We start from the raw sequence: 16,932 nt of genomic DNA on the forward strand, positions 1-16,932 counted from the left end.
ATCAATAAATTAAAGGTTGACAGTAAACAGTCGGTTCAACTTTCAATTGTAACTGATGAGCGTTTGGACCCGAACCTCGTTCGCAGCCTCGACAGCGTCAGGAGGAGAAACCTCTCATCAGTCTCACCTTCAATAAAGACCTGTCTGTCTGCAGCTCGTACCCGTCGCTCTGAAGACAGGGTAATTCAGTGCAAACTGTCAACATGGCGAGGGGCAACAATAAGACCGGGAATGCTGCGAAACAACCAGTGGCATTAAAAAGGGGATTTTATTTTTTACAAAACATTAAAAACTGGAGAGCAAAAGTTTCTGTGATTCACCAATCGGAGGTGAAATATTAAAAAATACATTCTCAGTATTTTGAGATAATACGTTTTTATTTTGAGATATTAAATCATTATTTTGAGATAATAAATTATTATTTTGAGATAATAAATCATTATTTTGAGATATTAAATCATTATTTTGAGGTACCAAGTTGATATATTAGAAACTTTTTTATGCCACTTTGGTGGAAATGTGCTTCCATAAAAAGGTTTAAACTGAGGAGGAAACGTTATATTACGGCTCACAGAAGAGTGATGACCGTGATGAGAGAATAACTCAAACGGGGGGGGAAGCAGTGGGAGAGAAATAGATTGTAAAGATGAGAGAAGATAAAAGAAGATGGCTGAGGGAAGATAAAGGGAGATTGAATCTATTCCTCAGTGATTTTCTTCGCTACGTGGCTCTGTTAGCTAGGTCAGCAGTCTCGGTAATGAATGGATATTTCTGATCATTTCTCATGTTGCTTTCTTTCTTGGAGCATTTGCACATTTCACACAGTCGGCTGCAGGAGGAACATTAGCCTCTAACTTCAGCTCGGAGGAGTTTCCTGTGCCATAATGTGGATCCACGTCGGTCTCTGTGATATCAGTGTGTGCCGCCGGGTCACCTCGAGTCCATAAAGTGTGTGTGTGACCATAAATAGTGATCTAAGGTGATTTCACACACATACTGTATAAAGGGGGTCCCGTCACTGACATAATGTATTCCTTATGGCCCGGGGGGGAGCCGACCTGTGGCTCCAGAGCCGCTCTCCAGAGGCTTCCTGTGGCTGTGACTAAATAATGTATACGGAAATGAATAATGGTTATTTTTTTTGACATTTTTATTAATATTTTTTGTTGGCTTAAAGTGAGTTCCTCCAGGATTTTGTAGGCTTATTTTGGGGGACTGTTGCTCCCTAAAATGTCTGATTTCACTGCAGCTTTTCTATTAAAAAAGTTTTCTTGCTGTGAAATTACAGGAGGAAGTCAAAATTGTAAATAATAGTTCATCCAACTGTCTGTGAACGTGTTGCTACGGTGTTATATATATATATATACATGAAGTCGAATAAATCTGTATCATTGAACATTTTTTTGAAAAATACACATTGACAGAAAGTTTTTTAAAAAGTTCCTAAAATTATCAGGAAACTGATCTCTGATCATATTTCTTACTGTATATAGTCTTTATATTTTCATTATAGTCTTTATATTTTCTATTATTACTTTCTAATATTTCTATTTTAATATTCTTTATTGTATTTCTACACTATATTAACTCTGTGCTGCTGGGATCAATAAAGGAATATCTTAATATTCACAGGAAATAATCATAATTCATCCAAATCTCTGGTTTTACACAAACTTGCTGCAGTTATTGTGTTCACTGTTTGGGTTCATTGTTCAGTTTATCAGCTGTTCTCTGCTGTTATTGTTATTATTCAATATAATATGAAATATACAGAAAATATAGTCAGTTTACTCACTGATAGAAAACGTTGGGAACCAGTGGAGAAAATGATGTCTCAATATCTGTAATTATACTGACCTTTATTTTGAAAAACGCTCAGTATTTAGTTCTCTTACTTCAAAAGCTCTGAGGATCGATTATAAAGCTGTTAACTGATGAGGATTTCAGGCTTTTTGCTCCTTTGATAATAAACCAGACCGTAACATTAACTATTAACTATTCTAACCCTAAAAACAAGTTTTTAACCTAAAACAAACCTTAAAACTTCCAGAATTTTGGTGCCCATGTGTATTTGGATTTGGTTTTTGGATCCAAATATTATAAAACAAACACACGTTAAGTATCTGCAGCCTCAGGAGTGAAAACATGTGCATGACATAAATATATTATCAGTCTGTTCGTGCTCGTAGTGTCGAAATGAAACCACACTGATCATCATCAACACTTCATTTAACAGTAAATCTTTACAGTGAATCTAAATAAATCTCATTTATATATAAACTGTGTATCTGCAGAAGCTCTGTGTCCTCCGCTGGGACATTCAGTGAGATGTTGTGTGACGTGAAGGGCCGGGACAATAAAACACAAATGGAAGCGGCGAGGGAGCGTTTTTCTGGTTAGAAGCACTCAAGACTTCACAGAGGGAAGAAACCTCCAGCACCAATTGTTGCCTTCGACCTGCGATTGCTGTCTTTTGTGCTCCAGAGAGGGTCCAAAGTGCAGCTGGCAAATTACACCAGTGTGGGAGACAGACAGAGAGACAGACAGAGAGAGAGAGAGACAGACAGAGAGGGGGGAGTTCAGTAGGAAGTGTGGTGAATGTGAGTCTGAAATCTAATACCACGGCTGCTGCATAGCACATTCGTTCACCTGAGCGTCCGTTTCTAGGTCCTCACGTTGTTTCAGCTCCAGCGCTTATTCAGAGGGGAAGCGTGTGAGCAGGAGAGTTTATCCTCCTCGTATTTGGGGCCTAGAAACAGCTGCAGACACGAATCAGTGGACATGTTTGCAGTCGTCCGGTCACACCACCAGTGAAAAAGGAAGAATTTAACAGTGATTTGAGTTCATTCTGCTGGTTAGTGACAGCAATTAGTTAAACTCCACAAAGGTTTTTACATCCAGTTCAATGTAAACTGATGGTGAGAGCTGTTGTAGCTCATTATCTGTGTGCAATATATGTTATTAAATTGACTTAATATCCTGGAGGTTTTTCATTGTATTGGAGGAAAAATATAGTCAATAGATCTTTTTCACAGCAGCCATTTTAACATGAAATAGTCGGGTAAACATGGTTGTTACTAATGAAGGTTTCAACTTTATTAGTATTAATTAATTACACTGCTGTTACATATTTTGCAGGTCTTATTTTCTATATATATACTTGTTATATGTTTTAATATAATCCATTATTATTAAGTCTTAACATTATATTTCTAAGTTACCTGTGCGTTAATGAAGTGGAAGTTGTCGTAATATTTTGTTTAATAGCATTAAATCAGTTGTACGCACATTAATGTCCAGCTTACAATGAGAAAACTCACAATTTTAAGGTTGTTGTCTCCAGTAAATCTTTGAGTTTTAAGTCAAACTTTAACTTTAAAGTTTTGAAACAAACAAAAAAAGTTTTGTCGACTTATAATTCACTTTTCTTTTGTTCAAAAAACGTTTTAAAAACAGAAAATGAGGCATTCATTTCAAAGTTTTTTTGGGTGCTTAGAAATGTATTCAAATTTTAAAATTTTAAGTTGTTGAAATACAGATTTTTGCTTTAGGTTCTAAAACTTAAAGTTGGCATTAATTATCATTAATTATTGTTTAGTGGTAGAAGTGAGGTTAATCTATAAATAGCTTGTCTTTTGTTTTGTTTTTTAAGTATGAAAATGCAAAGAAATGTAAGTTTTGGCTCATACTTACATGAACTCGCTTCACATTTAGTTTTGCAGGAAGATTTTAATATAAAATAACCAAGAAATTGAGTTTTTGTCTTTTCTCCTGTCATAAATTGTTACATATGGGAACAATATAACTGATGATGTGATCTCAAAGGCTTAAAATTATATTTTTCATCTCATCTGGACTTTAAATATCGACATCCAGCATTAAATATAAATATATACATGACAGAAAACAAGAAAAAGCACAATAGGTCCCCTGCAATCTAAAGAAAAGGAGTCTGATGTACCTCTCCAGGTGTATAAACTTCGGCGGCATTACGGCTCCTGTGGTGCGTTCGCCGGTGCAGAGTGGAAACAATCAGGAGTGACAGTGAGAGACAGCAGCACAAAGGCTTCCCACGGTGAAGCAGGATTAATAGCACCCACGTAAGGTCCCGTTAGGGGAGAAGCTCACAATGTAGGAGTCCTCCAGAGGCGGGTGTGGGCAGCGCTCTTAATGGTGCCGTATTAAAACTCGCACACCGTCTTCCTGAGGAGTGAATCATTCGTCTGATGGTGTCAGAAACTGCAGGGACGTCTGCGAGCTTCTGCTTCCTGAAGACAAAAGAGAGGAGCAATAAAGATTATCTAGATTATACATAATTCATACATCAATTAAGATAAACGCACGTCTGACGGAAAGCCTATTCAGACACTGCGAACACCCTCAGCAGTCTGCAGTCTGATGGGTCCTCGAACCTCCGGTGAGCAGGTTTTATGAGTTTCTGTGCATAAATTCACACGTACAGTAGAACTATGATGAGTCTCTATTGTTTTCTGTTCATTTGAATTTCAGATTCACCAAGAATGATTCCAAAACTCAGCTCGTGAACCGCTGCTGAAGTGTGACTGTTGTTGAAGTGGACGACCCCTTCGCACCCTCCGCCCACAACGCCTCCTTACAGCGTCACCGCAGCTCGCCGCCAAATACTTTAACAAAAGGTTTTACACAAATATTACACACACGGGTCGGTTTCACCACAATGAGCATAAAGGACAGAACCAGAACCAGAACCAGGAAATAACGCTCGTATTGGACGATTGCGTTTCTACAATATCTGTCAGGGTTCACGTGTGTTTACGTCAGCATGAACTAACTGATTTCAACCAATAATATCCTGACATTCAGCCGTCAATCAATCCTCAACGTTCAGCGACACAGAGCGAAGATTCATTAGTTAGCTAGCTAGCTAACAGCATGGCTAGGGAGCGTACCTATGTTCCCCGCTTTGTATGGGACCTTAGCGGGGAACATGGGACCCGGGGAACATAGGGATGACCCCTATGGGTAGCTAGCAGAGCTCACTGATTACTGTACAAACAACTTTATCAGTGATTTGGGTGAAACTGGATCATATTAGCGTTAACTGACCCGGGGTGACCATAAAACCACCTCAGTCCTTTATAAACTGTCCTCCGTCAGCATCAGATGCTGTATTCAGTCCCGGTCTGGACCTGCTGTTCACTGGGAGCTCCCAGTCCGACAGAGTCAGCTACTGGATCCACTACAGCTGCTGGACTGGGGGGACGAAGCACACGACGCTATTAGCTACTGCGACAGGTCCCTCTCTAACTGCCTGTTTTTATATTCCTATAAAACATACAGAAATATGAGGAAGCAAACAGCTCTCTGATTTCTGTCTCATGTGGACTTTAATTGCTGTGATTATTTCCACTGTTCCTCCTCCCCATGAGACTGTTTGTTGAGGCCTACATTTCAATCTCTGCACTTCAGTAATATCTCAGGACGAATCAGAGCAAATGTTTCCTTCAGTTTCATACGTTTCCTCACACTCTCTCTGTTGTGGCATCCTATTAAATCCATACTGCACCACCTACCTTTCATCCTCTCATTTTAGGTCCAATTTTCAGTCATTTTTCACAGCTGACTCCCCCATGTTTCACCTCTCTTTTCCCTTCCCCGCCTCTTCCTCCGACTGGTTCACCTCCTCCTCCTCTCCATCTAATGGAACCGGCTCAGGCTAATGTTTTTACTTTGTGATTTATTATCATTTTTGCAGAGAAGCTTCATGGGAAAAAAAAAAAAAAAAAAAGGTTTCATTCCAGGAGAAAAAACATGCCGGCGTTGTTATAAAAGGTGTACAACTGGAATGATTATAATTAGATTAGATCACGCCGTCTAAAAGAGTCTGTTTACACGTGTTTCATCTTTATCTGCCATCCAGAGCAGGAATTAATTGTGTTTGTTGGTGTCAGTTGGCATTTTCTTTCTCTTTCATGATAGATCTCAGTGTGGTTAATAATGCTGCCGACCGCTTTCATTTCCGCCCTGACGTTGGCTAACCTTAATGGATGACTTTTATGTGCTCTGTGCAGTAATCTGAAATTAATGGCTGCCATCATTTAATGTTCTTCAAGCTTTTAGTTTGCCTGTGTGTCTGCGTTTTTTTTTTTTTTTGGGGGGTCGTATGTCTGCATGTGTTTAAAATGTGTGACTTCTTTATATTCTGCAGCCTCAGTGTTCAATAAATAACCTGATTATAAACTTATAATATGCATATGGAATGTAAAATGCCTCAAATACCATAAAATATGTCATCTAATAAACACTATTTGACGGGGATAAATATGAATAAATACATACACATACAGACAGGGAATGAGGAAGTGAGAGCTGCTCCAGCTAAACAACAGACAGAAAACAATTCAAATTAAATCTATAATCTGTAACATTTTCTTATTAAACAGTGTATAAACTCTATAAGCTCTATGTTCTATATGTAGTTGAGTTGTGAGAAACTAATAATAATAGTTTAATAATTGTTTGTATTATTACTGTTCATTTCCACCAGTAACATTTAAAAAAAAAAGTGAAAACTGTTCATATTAAGTGAAAAAACTGAGATAAAAAGTTTAAATTAGCTCTCTGACTCGTAGCATAACGTTAATGAAAGTGACTGTTTGTCTGGAGAGGATGTAATATTCTTTCCTTGGCTCGTTTTATGTAAGAAGCAGTTACTGCATGTTCTTTGTATAGGATTTATAGACTGATTTATATTATAACGTAGTATAAATACAGGAGGATCAGTCTTCTTTTTAGCTAGCGGTGTTCGGGCTATGTATCTGTCTGTTGACCATTTCAGTCCAGACTGAACAAGACTGATGTGGTGAAAAATATTTCTTTTTCCTCAGTTGGAGCCGAGTCCGGGCACCAGGCCAGCGGTAGAAAGCTGAAACATGTCAGGGAGGAATGAGGCTGCACCTCCTTCAGTAGCTTCACACACAAACAGCAGACAGGATCTTTGAATGTAACTCAAGCTGCTACCAACGGAAGGAGTCTGCGGAGGAAACACAGCTCGCTCACAGTAACTGTACAGAGTAGAGATGAGTAGATCCCCATCCTATTTCCTTCAGGGACCCTTTTCTCATCATTTAGTAAACTGACTCAGTGACATATTTTATAGATATTTTATATTCAGAACTGTACAATGAACCCAAACAGTGAACTCAGTCAGTAACTGCAGGAAGTTTGTGTAAAACCAGAGATTTGGATAAAATTATGAGATAAAGTCATCTAACATCAGGGAAAGGTGGAACTGCTAGATTATCTCCCTTTTTAGAGGACAGTATTATGTATTTATATCATTTTTTAAAGATTTAATCAAGTTCTTTTATGACAAATTCAGTGTTTTCTTGTTCCTGATGTTTGGCCAGTGTTCAAATAGACTATTTACATTTTCTTCTGTTCACAGAGTTAAACCACATGCTGAGATATCTTCCTACTGTGTGTAAGAAGGACTCGCGACCCCCCTGTAAAGCTTTGGGTAATGGCATTTAGCAGTGAAGTGGCAGATTGCAAACAACTGAATACCCCTCACCTCAACCTCCCTTTCTTAGCGTGTAGGAGAAACTACAGTTAAACGCTAAAGACCCGAATCTAGAGCCAGTGTTTGTCTGTTCTGGGCGACTGTAGAAACATTGCAGACTCAGCAGAAGAGGACTCGCTTTCTCTGTAGATATAAAGGATATCTGAGGTAAATAAAAAACATTGTGAAAACAACAATCATCATTTAAAAAAGAGTATATTTAAATAATTACATTAATATCATAAACGTTCGACTAGTAATCTTTAGTCGGGGGCCCCAGTTTGAAGTGTGTTTAAATTATCTGTGAGGTAAAATAAAAGTTTTTTCAATGGAGTCTGGTGGGCCGCAACACGCACAGGTTCTGTCTGAAGTTCTCTACTCTACATCTAGAGGCAGTGAATTTATATAATCTTTAACTGCTTAAACTTCAGCTGTCAGATAAATAGAAGTAGAAAGTGGCATGACAAGTACCTCAAATACTTCAAATTAAAAATACAGTACTTGAGTAAATGCACTTAATTAAATTCCACCACTGTTGAAAGGAGCAAAGGTTTTCGTGCTGTTTTATTTCTCCTTTCTAAAACGTCTTGTCTCACTTTCATTTAAGTCCAAATTTTCACTTGTAGCAGTCTGATAAATAAAGACTGTGACACATGTTTTCTGAGCCAGAAACGCAGCAATAACAACCTGTTGGTTCGCAGGGTCTGAAGGCTGAAGACAAATTGAAAAAACACTGGAAATCAAAGGGAGCACCGCCTCCGGTCGGACTGCTTTTGGCCCCAAAAAAAAGCTCTTCTGTCACACAAAGTTGCTCGAAGGCAGCACATTGATGAGCTCTGGAAGCACTGATAGCAGCAGTCTGAGCCGACTTTTTTCTGTAGGAGTCTAACTGTGGCCGAGCTGAAGGCAGGTAGTTACACAGCGTGACCCGGAGGAGGAGGAGGAGGAGGAGAGCATGATGGAAGGCAGGATAAGAAGACATCAGTGGCGAGGAGAAGTGCCCTCCGATGTGATCAGCTCCTGCTCCAAGTGGATAATAAAATCCTCAGTGCAGTGAGACAGAGCTGAAGGGAAGGTGGAAAATTGCTTGCCGGGGTCAGATGATTGGATTTTAAAATGGTCAAAAACTGGTGTCAAATGTGAGGCGATAAGGAGGCGGACTTGTTCCATTTTGTGTTACATAAAAACGCAGTTTCCTCAAAGCTAAATGACAAAAAAGGTTCCTGTCCTACATCACTCATACAGTGGGACCAGTAAAAGAGTGAGTTATAGAAGCATTCACCCCCCGTACAGTTGAATTTATCTATAGAGACTAAAAGGCTGTAAACATGCTGCTGTTGGACATTTTAATATGGGGCCTTACGGAGATGAATCGCTGTCCTTTTTTCTACTAGCTAAATGTTAGCTATCTCAGCGGTGCTAGGTGAGCTATCTAATGCTACAGGTCAGCTGAGGACAACACCAATAATGTTTACATCCAAGCAGGAGTCTCTTGTCCATGAATAGATGCACGCTTCTTTCCTTTTATGTATAATTAATTAAAAACCGAAGTTAACTTGTTCCAGTAAGAATTAAATTAGTTTGGTGATATACGGTTCATCGTTTGGCACTGAAACAACAACAACTTGTCAAATTTACTATAAAGTTGCAGTGATTGGACAAAATTGCACGCTCACACAGAACACACAATAATCACAATAATAATACTAGCTTCGTTATTTATTTATTCTACACATAATGTTTACTTTTTTCAAAAAGAGTTTTGCAATGTTCATTTCTACGCTGACGATACCATCTTGTATGTCATCGGCCTTAACAAGATTACAGTCTGCTATTACTATTATTAGTAATTATTAATTGTATTACTTTAGACCAGGGGTTTTCAAACTTTTTGTGTGTGTGGACCACTATTTGTAATCAAGAATTTTCGCGGACCACCTCATAATACACATGATAAAATGTCTACACACAGTCCTACCTGAATTAATCCGCACCTCTTAATAGGCCTACTAGCACTAAAACTATAACTGATCATCACATCAGTATCTTAAAAACGCCAATATCCGCCCCTTTCATTCGAAAATTCTAAAACAAAGATGTTTTTTAATGCTTCAAAATAACATTTGATAAATTAACCTTACATTTTTCAGTAGTCATATGTGTATAGATTTGAACAAAATCTGGGTTGGTTCTTAACGGGAGCTTTTACTGCCTGAAAAAATGGATTTTGTTTACCGTGCTCGGAGTTTGGTGCTGGGCTGGTGGGTGCCCTATTTCCGCCCAATCACTCCGGTTAGACCGAGAATTCTCGTCTTGAAATAAAAATTCCACTGCAGCTCCAAGCGGTTTTGTACACGCAGCCTTACAACACTGTTTACAGCTCTTCGAGTCACTGTACATAGCTAATTTAGTTATGGGGTGGGTGCTTGCGTTTCTTTAGGAAGCCGCCGTCTTGGTTTGTATAGAAATGAATATTAAGTGACGCATACTCGTAAAAGGGCGAAAATAGGGCACGGGCGGAAATATGACTTTCCGATACAACAGGCATGTTAAAAGAAAGTTTACTGCACACAACGGCTGCCACATATTTCATTTATTTATTCACTCAAGCGCCCAATGGCATAATCAGGTTCATTTGAACAACGTATTTCCTTTACAATGTAGTATTATTAAATCTATAACGTTACAGTAATAAGAACATTCTCTGTCTGTCTGCCTGAGAGCGAGAGAGAGAGAGAGACAGAGAAAGAGAATAAGTTCAAAGTAGGCCCAGTGAGCCCATAAGCCTAGTAGGCTTAGTTCAAGGGGAAAGCTATTATCACATTTATTAAAATGAAGGTTAAAAAAGCTATTATTTTATATTTTATTTTGCTTTTCCACGGACCACCTGCAGTACCCTCACAGACCACTAGGGGTCCTAGTAAAATGCTACATCCAGCAGCTGGTTAACTTAGCTTAGCTTAGCATAAAAACTGTAAAGGAAACAGCTAGCCTGGCTCTATCTCAAGGTTACAAAATGTACCTACTAGCACCTCTAAATCTCACAAAACATTTTATTTATGGTATAATTCATTAAAAGTTTGAGGGAAGTGGTTCCAGTTAGAATCTAATCACAATAGTTTGGTAACATATGGCTCAATGTTTTGTGCTGAATTCGAGATAAGTTGAATTTGCATAAATTGCTAATTGAGTTATTGCTGTTGAGTTTTTCAACAGTATTTTTTGGGGGCTTTGGACACCACAACCAGTGCCATCTGGTTCCATTATAGTGGAACACCAAAACAATCCAAATAGATAAAAAGCTCTACAGGTAAGAGGAAGAATATGTATTTTTCATTTTCTTGTTAACTATCCCTTTAAGTAAAAATGTGTCTAATTCTTACAATGTTTGATGTTTAAATGACAGAGAACTAAAGGTCTAATGTGAGCACACTGAACAACCTCCACATCATCCTCTAACTTCCAGATTTGGTGGGAGTGTTGGGGGTTTACTCAGTAAAGTTTACTCCAGCTGACTTCATTAATTCAGCTTCTCTGGACAGATGGCAGCGGGAAGCAGAGTGAACAGTGATGACAACCAGTCAAGTTGAAAAACTGCCAAACATCCAGAAAAAGCCTCCTGAGAAATGTGTAAGCAGAGCGTGGCTGTGTGACCCCAAAGAGCTGCAGCGTAAGCAGAAAGTGTCTCACGGAGATCGCTCGCCTCTCCGGCGGCAGAAATACATGACTAACAACTGTAACCCTGAGCTCTCCGAGAGCGAGCAAATATCCACATCCCAAAATCAATTATGTGCTCCTCGTGCTGCTGAACAGCCCTCCAGCTCGTCCTGAAGTCACACACTCCAACACACACTCCAACCACTCATCGGGTTTTCTCGAAACTCATGCGCTGTTCAACTAAAAATATTCTCGAGTGGTGTCCTGCTGTTGTTAAATCTGTTATTTAACACCTGGAAGTCAGTCACCGCTGCTGCTGAATAGATGGGTTCATGAATATGTATTTGTGATGAGCAGCAGAGACACACACAGAGTTTATCTCTCAGATTCACTCGATAAAACCTCTTGTCTTAAAAACTCCTCTGGGAAACATTACAGCCAGTAACAATCCATCAAACTCTCTTTCTTGTTCTCTGCTTTCTGCACAGATTAAAGAAAAGCTGCAGCAATAATCAATCGATTCAATCAGCAATGTATCTCTTTTAATGTGATTTTTGACAAGAAGATCTGAACTCCAGGTTTGCATACTATCCTAGAAGGATCTGGGCTGTTCCCAACATATAAAGCTCAGCAGTCCTGCGCCCCCCAGCCTTTAAGCTCCAGCTTTGGATAAAAAAGGTGCCAGTACCCTAATTCTTGTCCTGTTTTTAAGTACTAGACAAATAACTTCTCTGGCTGCAGCAACCGTCCGATCCATGCTCTTAAGTTATGATTTTTTAAAAATTGGTACATGATGGCGCCTCTAAAAACCCCATGTTCCTCCAGTGATGCCAAAACGAGACAGAGAGCAGAAGTCAGGATTCAGGTATTTGCCAAATTCACACAAGGGGCCAAATTTGTCATAAAACTTTGATCAAGTTTCCACAAACACAACAACTCACAAAATTCTGTTACCCTTTTAAGGGAGTCTGGTTCTTTCTCCTCAGGTCACATATATACAGATACAGGTTGGGCCCCTGCTTCCTTTTTACTGTGGCTGTTATAGCCAACATGAGTCTTTAACCTGCAGTCTTTCTAATGGCCAGCAGGGGGCAGCACCATTACCATTCAGTCTTATGGAGAAATGAGGCGACTTCTCAGTAGATTTATGAGCTCAGTAAACAGTTTCCTGATGAGTTTCTGGTCTCAGTCTCTAGTTTCAGTCTTCTTCCATACAGCATGAAGTTCATTTAGTAACTGATGGTCCCATTTAGAGTAAAATAGACCATAAAGCAGGGTATGCTTTAGGGCGGGGCTACCTTGTGATTGACAGCTCATTCTCAGTGAGTCTGTTGTATGTGTGAAATCATTATTAGTGCAGCTTTAAGTATCGAATGTGATAATAAATAGAAATTATACCATGTACAATTGATGTGTGTGTGTGTGTGTGTGTGTGTGTGTGTGTGTGTGTGTGTGTGTGTGTGTGTGTGTGTGTGTGTGTGTGTGTGTGTGTGTGTGTGTGTGTGTGTGTGTGTGAGTGTGTGTGTGAGTGTGTGTGTGTGTGTGTGTGTGTGTGTGTGTGTGTGTGTTCCTCTGTTCTCATCCTGTTAGTCTCTGCAGAGATGTGGTCTGACATTTAACCATGTCACAACAGACCCCCGAGCACAACGGCTACTTTCTAACAGGATAACATCCTTATTTGTTTGAACTGCACAGAATTGGATTATTACACACACACTCTCTCTCTCTCTCTCTCTCTCTCTCTCTCTCACACACACACACACACACACACACACACACACACACACACACACACACACACACACACACACACACACACTCCTGGTTGGTGTTTTTCTTACTTTCTTCTCTTTCTCATCTTTCCATTCAACACAAAACAGATAAAACTTTATCGACTCCTGAGGGCAAATTCACCACAGCAGCACAGAGAGGAAGCATTTATAATTACAGTGTAAAACCAAACGACACATCTTAATAAAAGTTTACATAAATGAACTTAATTAAATTAAAAAATAAATTGTAGAAGCAACTCAGTTGTTGTTGTTGAACTTAATGTTGTGCAGTATTTTAAATATTGTTGATTTAATTCAAGTTCGTTCACTGACTCATTTTATTAGAAACATTATAATTCTGTTTATTAAAGATCATAAGCCTAATTATGCATCCAAATTATTCATAAAGATTTGATGTTTGTCACATAAGAAAAAAACAGAAAATTACATCCAGTTCTGTCAGATTTTGCTGGATGTTTTAGGAGGATTGTTGCATCATAAAATTCCTGATTTAGGCATGTTTATGCTGCCTCATTGCCAGGGCGTCAAATCCAGACACTTTGGGACTGAGACTCAACAAACTTCCAACCCAAAGTGCTTTTATATCTTTCTCAGCTCTGATTGGTTGTTTTCGATCGATGGGGCCCGGTGGATTTTTACTAGGAATGGTAAACAGACTGTACTCGTATGGTTTCCTTTCTAGTCTTCCAACCACTCAAAGCACTTTTACACTACAGCCACATTCACAGCAGCATCAGGAGCAGTTTGGGTTCAGTATCTTGCTCAAGGCCACTTCAACATGCAGCGGGAGGAGCCGGGGATCGAACCAACAACCTTCCGATTAGTGGACGACCTGCTCTTCTTATATGACAAAAAGTTATTGTTACTTACTGCAGTTTAGTGAAGACAAACTTGTTTTTTGCACTTGAGTAAATGTACTTAGTTTCTTTACACAGCATTAAAGTAAAATAATAATACTGTAAAATAAATAGTGCTCTGTAACTCCCACAGTAATAATGTGACGAGATGCAGGTGTATTGTTTTAATGTTGCTCTCCCTCTCTGCCAGCAGTGACTCGTTCACACCCTCAGAGCAGATACTGTATATCATTCTGTATATTATTCATCTTACAGTAGCTCCGTGACTGTGAATCGTGTCTGAAAATCACAGTGTGTCACCCTGGAGTCACCTAGCACTTACAGCTACAACCCGTTGGCCCGTCCTCCTCCCTCTCAGCTGCCTCCCGCAGACTCCTGTCACTTATCTTCAGAGGCTGTCTGCAGTGCGAGCCGTCGCCTCGGGCAGAGGAAGCCGCCACGAAACCACCGGCGGCGAAGGAGGAGCGGAGGGAAAGAGAACCGGAAAAACAAAACAAAGAGAGACACAACAAAAGGCCAGCGGGCATGGTGATTCTTTTTGTTATTTCTGTCCTGTGGAGCGGCTGCTAGCCACATGTCGCTACTCACAAGCCATCCCACCCGTCTCCATAGCAACAAGGTGCACATTTTAAGACATCATTGAGACGGAGAGACGGCAGAATTGATGCACTTTGGCCAAAGCTTCAGAGAAATAGTTTGGTGTCTGTGTGTTCAGGGCTGGAGTCAAGATGGGGTTAGCCTAGCTTAGCATAAAGAACTGGAAATAGGCTACATTTACTTAACTTAAGGACAATTCAGCACTTCGGTACTTGTTGTTTTATGTTTTACCTCGACACTACATTTATCTGACAACTGTAGAGATTAATAATGCAGAATCTAATCAACAGAAACATTTTATTTCACATTAAGATAAATCAGTGCTAGTTATATCTGAAATCTAATAATTGACATAATCGTCATCAGTTTTCCTACAGAGCGAAACACCAGCTAGATAATCTACATCAGTTGTTAGTTAGCTATATGTTAACTAGATGTGACTATATATGTTTTTTTTAATCTTTTAACTATTTTCAAAATCGTGTTGTCTGTTCACCATAGATTAGCCTAGCACGTAGCATATCTAAATACAGGGAAAGAAGGAAGTTGAGGTTTTCTCAGTTCTTATTGGAGCACAGAACAAAAAGGGGCGGGACTTAGGAAGGGTCAACTGGTAAGTGTTACTGAAGTGTAACTGTTTCCCCTTGCTTCCAGTCCTTATGCTAAGCTAAGCTAACCACGCTGTGACTCCAGCTCTGTACAGACAGGAGACTGATCTTCTCAACCTCACAAAGAAAGAAAACACACAAATAATTGAACTCTTTCTTCAATTAAATGAATAAACACTGTAATGTTGTCTTGTTCTGTGCGTCGGTTTGATGCAGCCTCCTGAGTATCCGGAGCGTGACGAGACTTTCTGCTCGTCTTTGTGAACATTTATGTTTCTGCTTGTTCTTGCAAAGCTTATTTTTTATCAAACACACACACACACACACACACACACACACACATAGAGTAATTGTAGCTCAGTAAATATGTGCTGTTGTTGTTGTGACTCACACTGATTACAGCTCAGCCTGGGGATTCACATGAGGGACTCTTTAAATGTTTTCCATTATACAATTTTAAATAACGCCCATACATGCGTTGCAATGTTTGTGAGCGAGCAGCATCAATATGTAATCTGGTTGAATAATTCACAGCACTCTGCCTCCCGTGTGATCCTGAGTTCACTCAGACGTAATGTACAGTGTCACTAACACGCACATACAGTGGACACAATGACGGAAGGAGTGTTAAAGTAAACGGTGGCTTTAAGGCGCTGAAACAAACATTACAGGCAGATAAATGGACCAGAGGAACTACGTCTATGTTGGTCTGTGCAGTCAGGGGGGTTGTGTCGGACAAATACAAGAAACCAGGGTTTGATTTCTGTGTGTAACCTGATTTTAACACTTGATTTCGTTCTCTTTTCCACCATTATTAACATTAATTATAAATCTACCATGTGTAAAACCAATCACATTGCGAGTATTTGCACACTAATTATGGAAAAGTTAACATGCAATATTAAAAATGTGCATTAAGCCTTCCAATGGATGGAAACACATTATGTTGAAGCTAACGACATTCTGAAGATGGTTAAATGTTGGCGTGGGAACCCTGTGTTAACTACAGCGTGTGGGTTTATGCCAATGAAGGAAGAGCCACTGCAAGAGGAAGAGGAAAAACATATATCAGACTTTGGTTTTTCTCTGTAAATGAGATTTATTGATAAGAAGACATATCAGTACCTGTGATCTTTAAACCACAACCACACAATATAGTTCCCAGCTGCAGACATGGGAGACGTTGTCAGTATAACTCGGGGTTGCAGTAATATTAAAGTTAACACACGAGTAGAATCTGCATTTCACAGCCTTTCATTAGCGTGAATGTAGGTGGTTGTAGGACGTGTTGACAGGTCACACTGAGCGCTCTCCAGCCGCCGTACAGTCACTGATTTATGAAGCTGAACATTGTGACAGAAACAAACGACGTCACATGGCTGAGGCTTTAATACGGCGTCATAAAAAAGACATTAAATCCAACTCCATAATGCCTCCGAGCTACAAATACAGAGAGGAATATAATATTCAACTCTTTTTAAATTTCTCCTGCACAGTTTGACACCCGAATGGACTTCATGATGTTTGGACGTTCTCAGTAAAACGTTAAAACGAGTTTCTTCATTAATACTGAGAGCAAAGTTCAATAAATCTACACAACCTTCGATAACCCACAAGCACTAAAATAAAAGTACTAATACACAGAAATCACAATTACAAGGTCTGTACTCAAAATCTTATTTTGTATTAAAGTGCTCATTGTGCAGAATGGCCCATTTCAGAATATGTATTAATGTATTATGATTATTGATGCATTAATGTGTTCATCACTTTAATGCTGCAGCTGGTAAATGTGGAGCTGATTTTAATTACTGTATAAACTACCGGAGAGCTTAATCTATTTCCATATATCATGTTTTATTAGTTGTTTTATATTTTGA

Source organism: Dicentrarchus labrax, unplaced genomic scaffold (genome assembly GCF_905237075.1).
Source record: "Dicentrarchus labrax unplaced genomic scaffold, dlabrax2021, whole genome shotgun sequence".
In the NCBI taxonomy this organism is placed as follows: Eukaryota; Metazoa; Chordata; class Actinopteri; family Moronidae; genus Dicentrarchus; species Dicentrarchus labrax.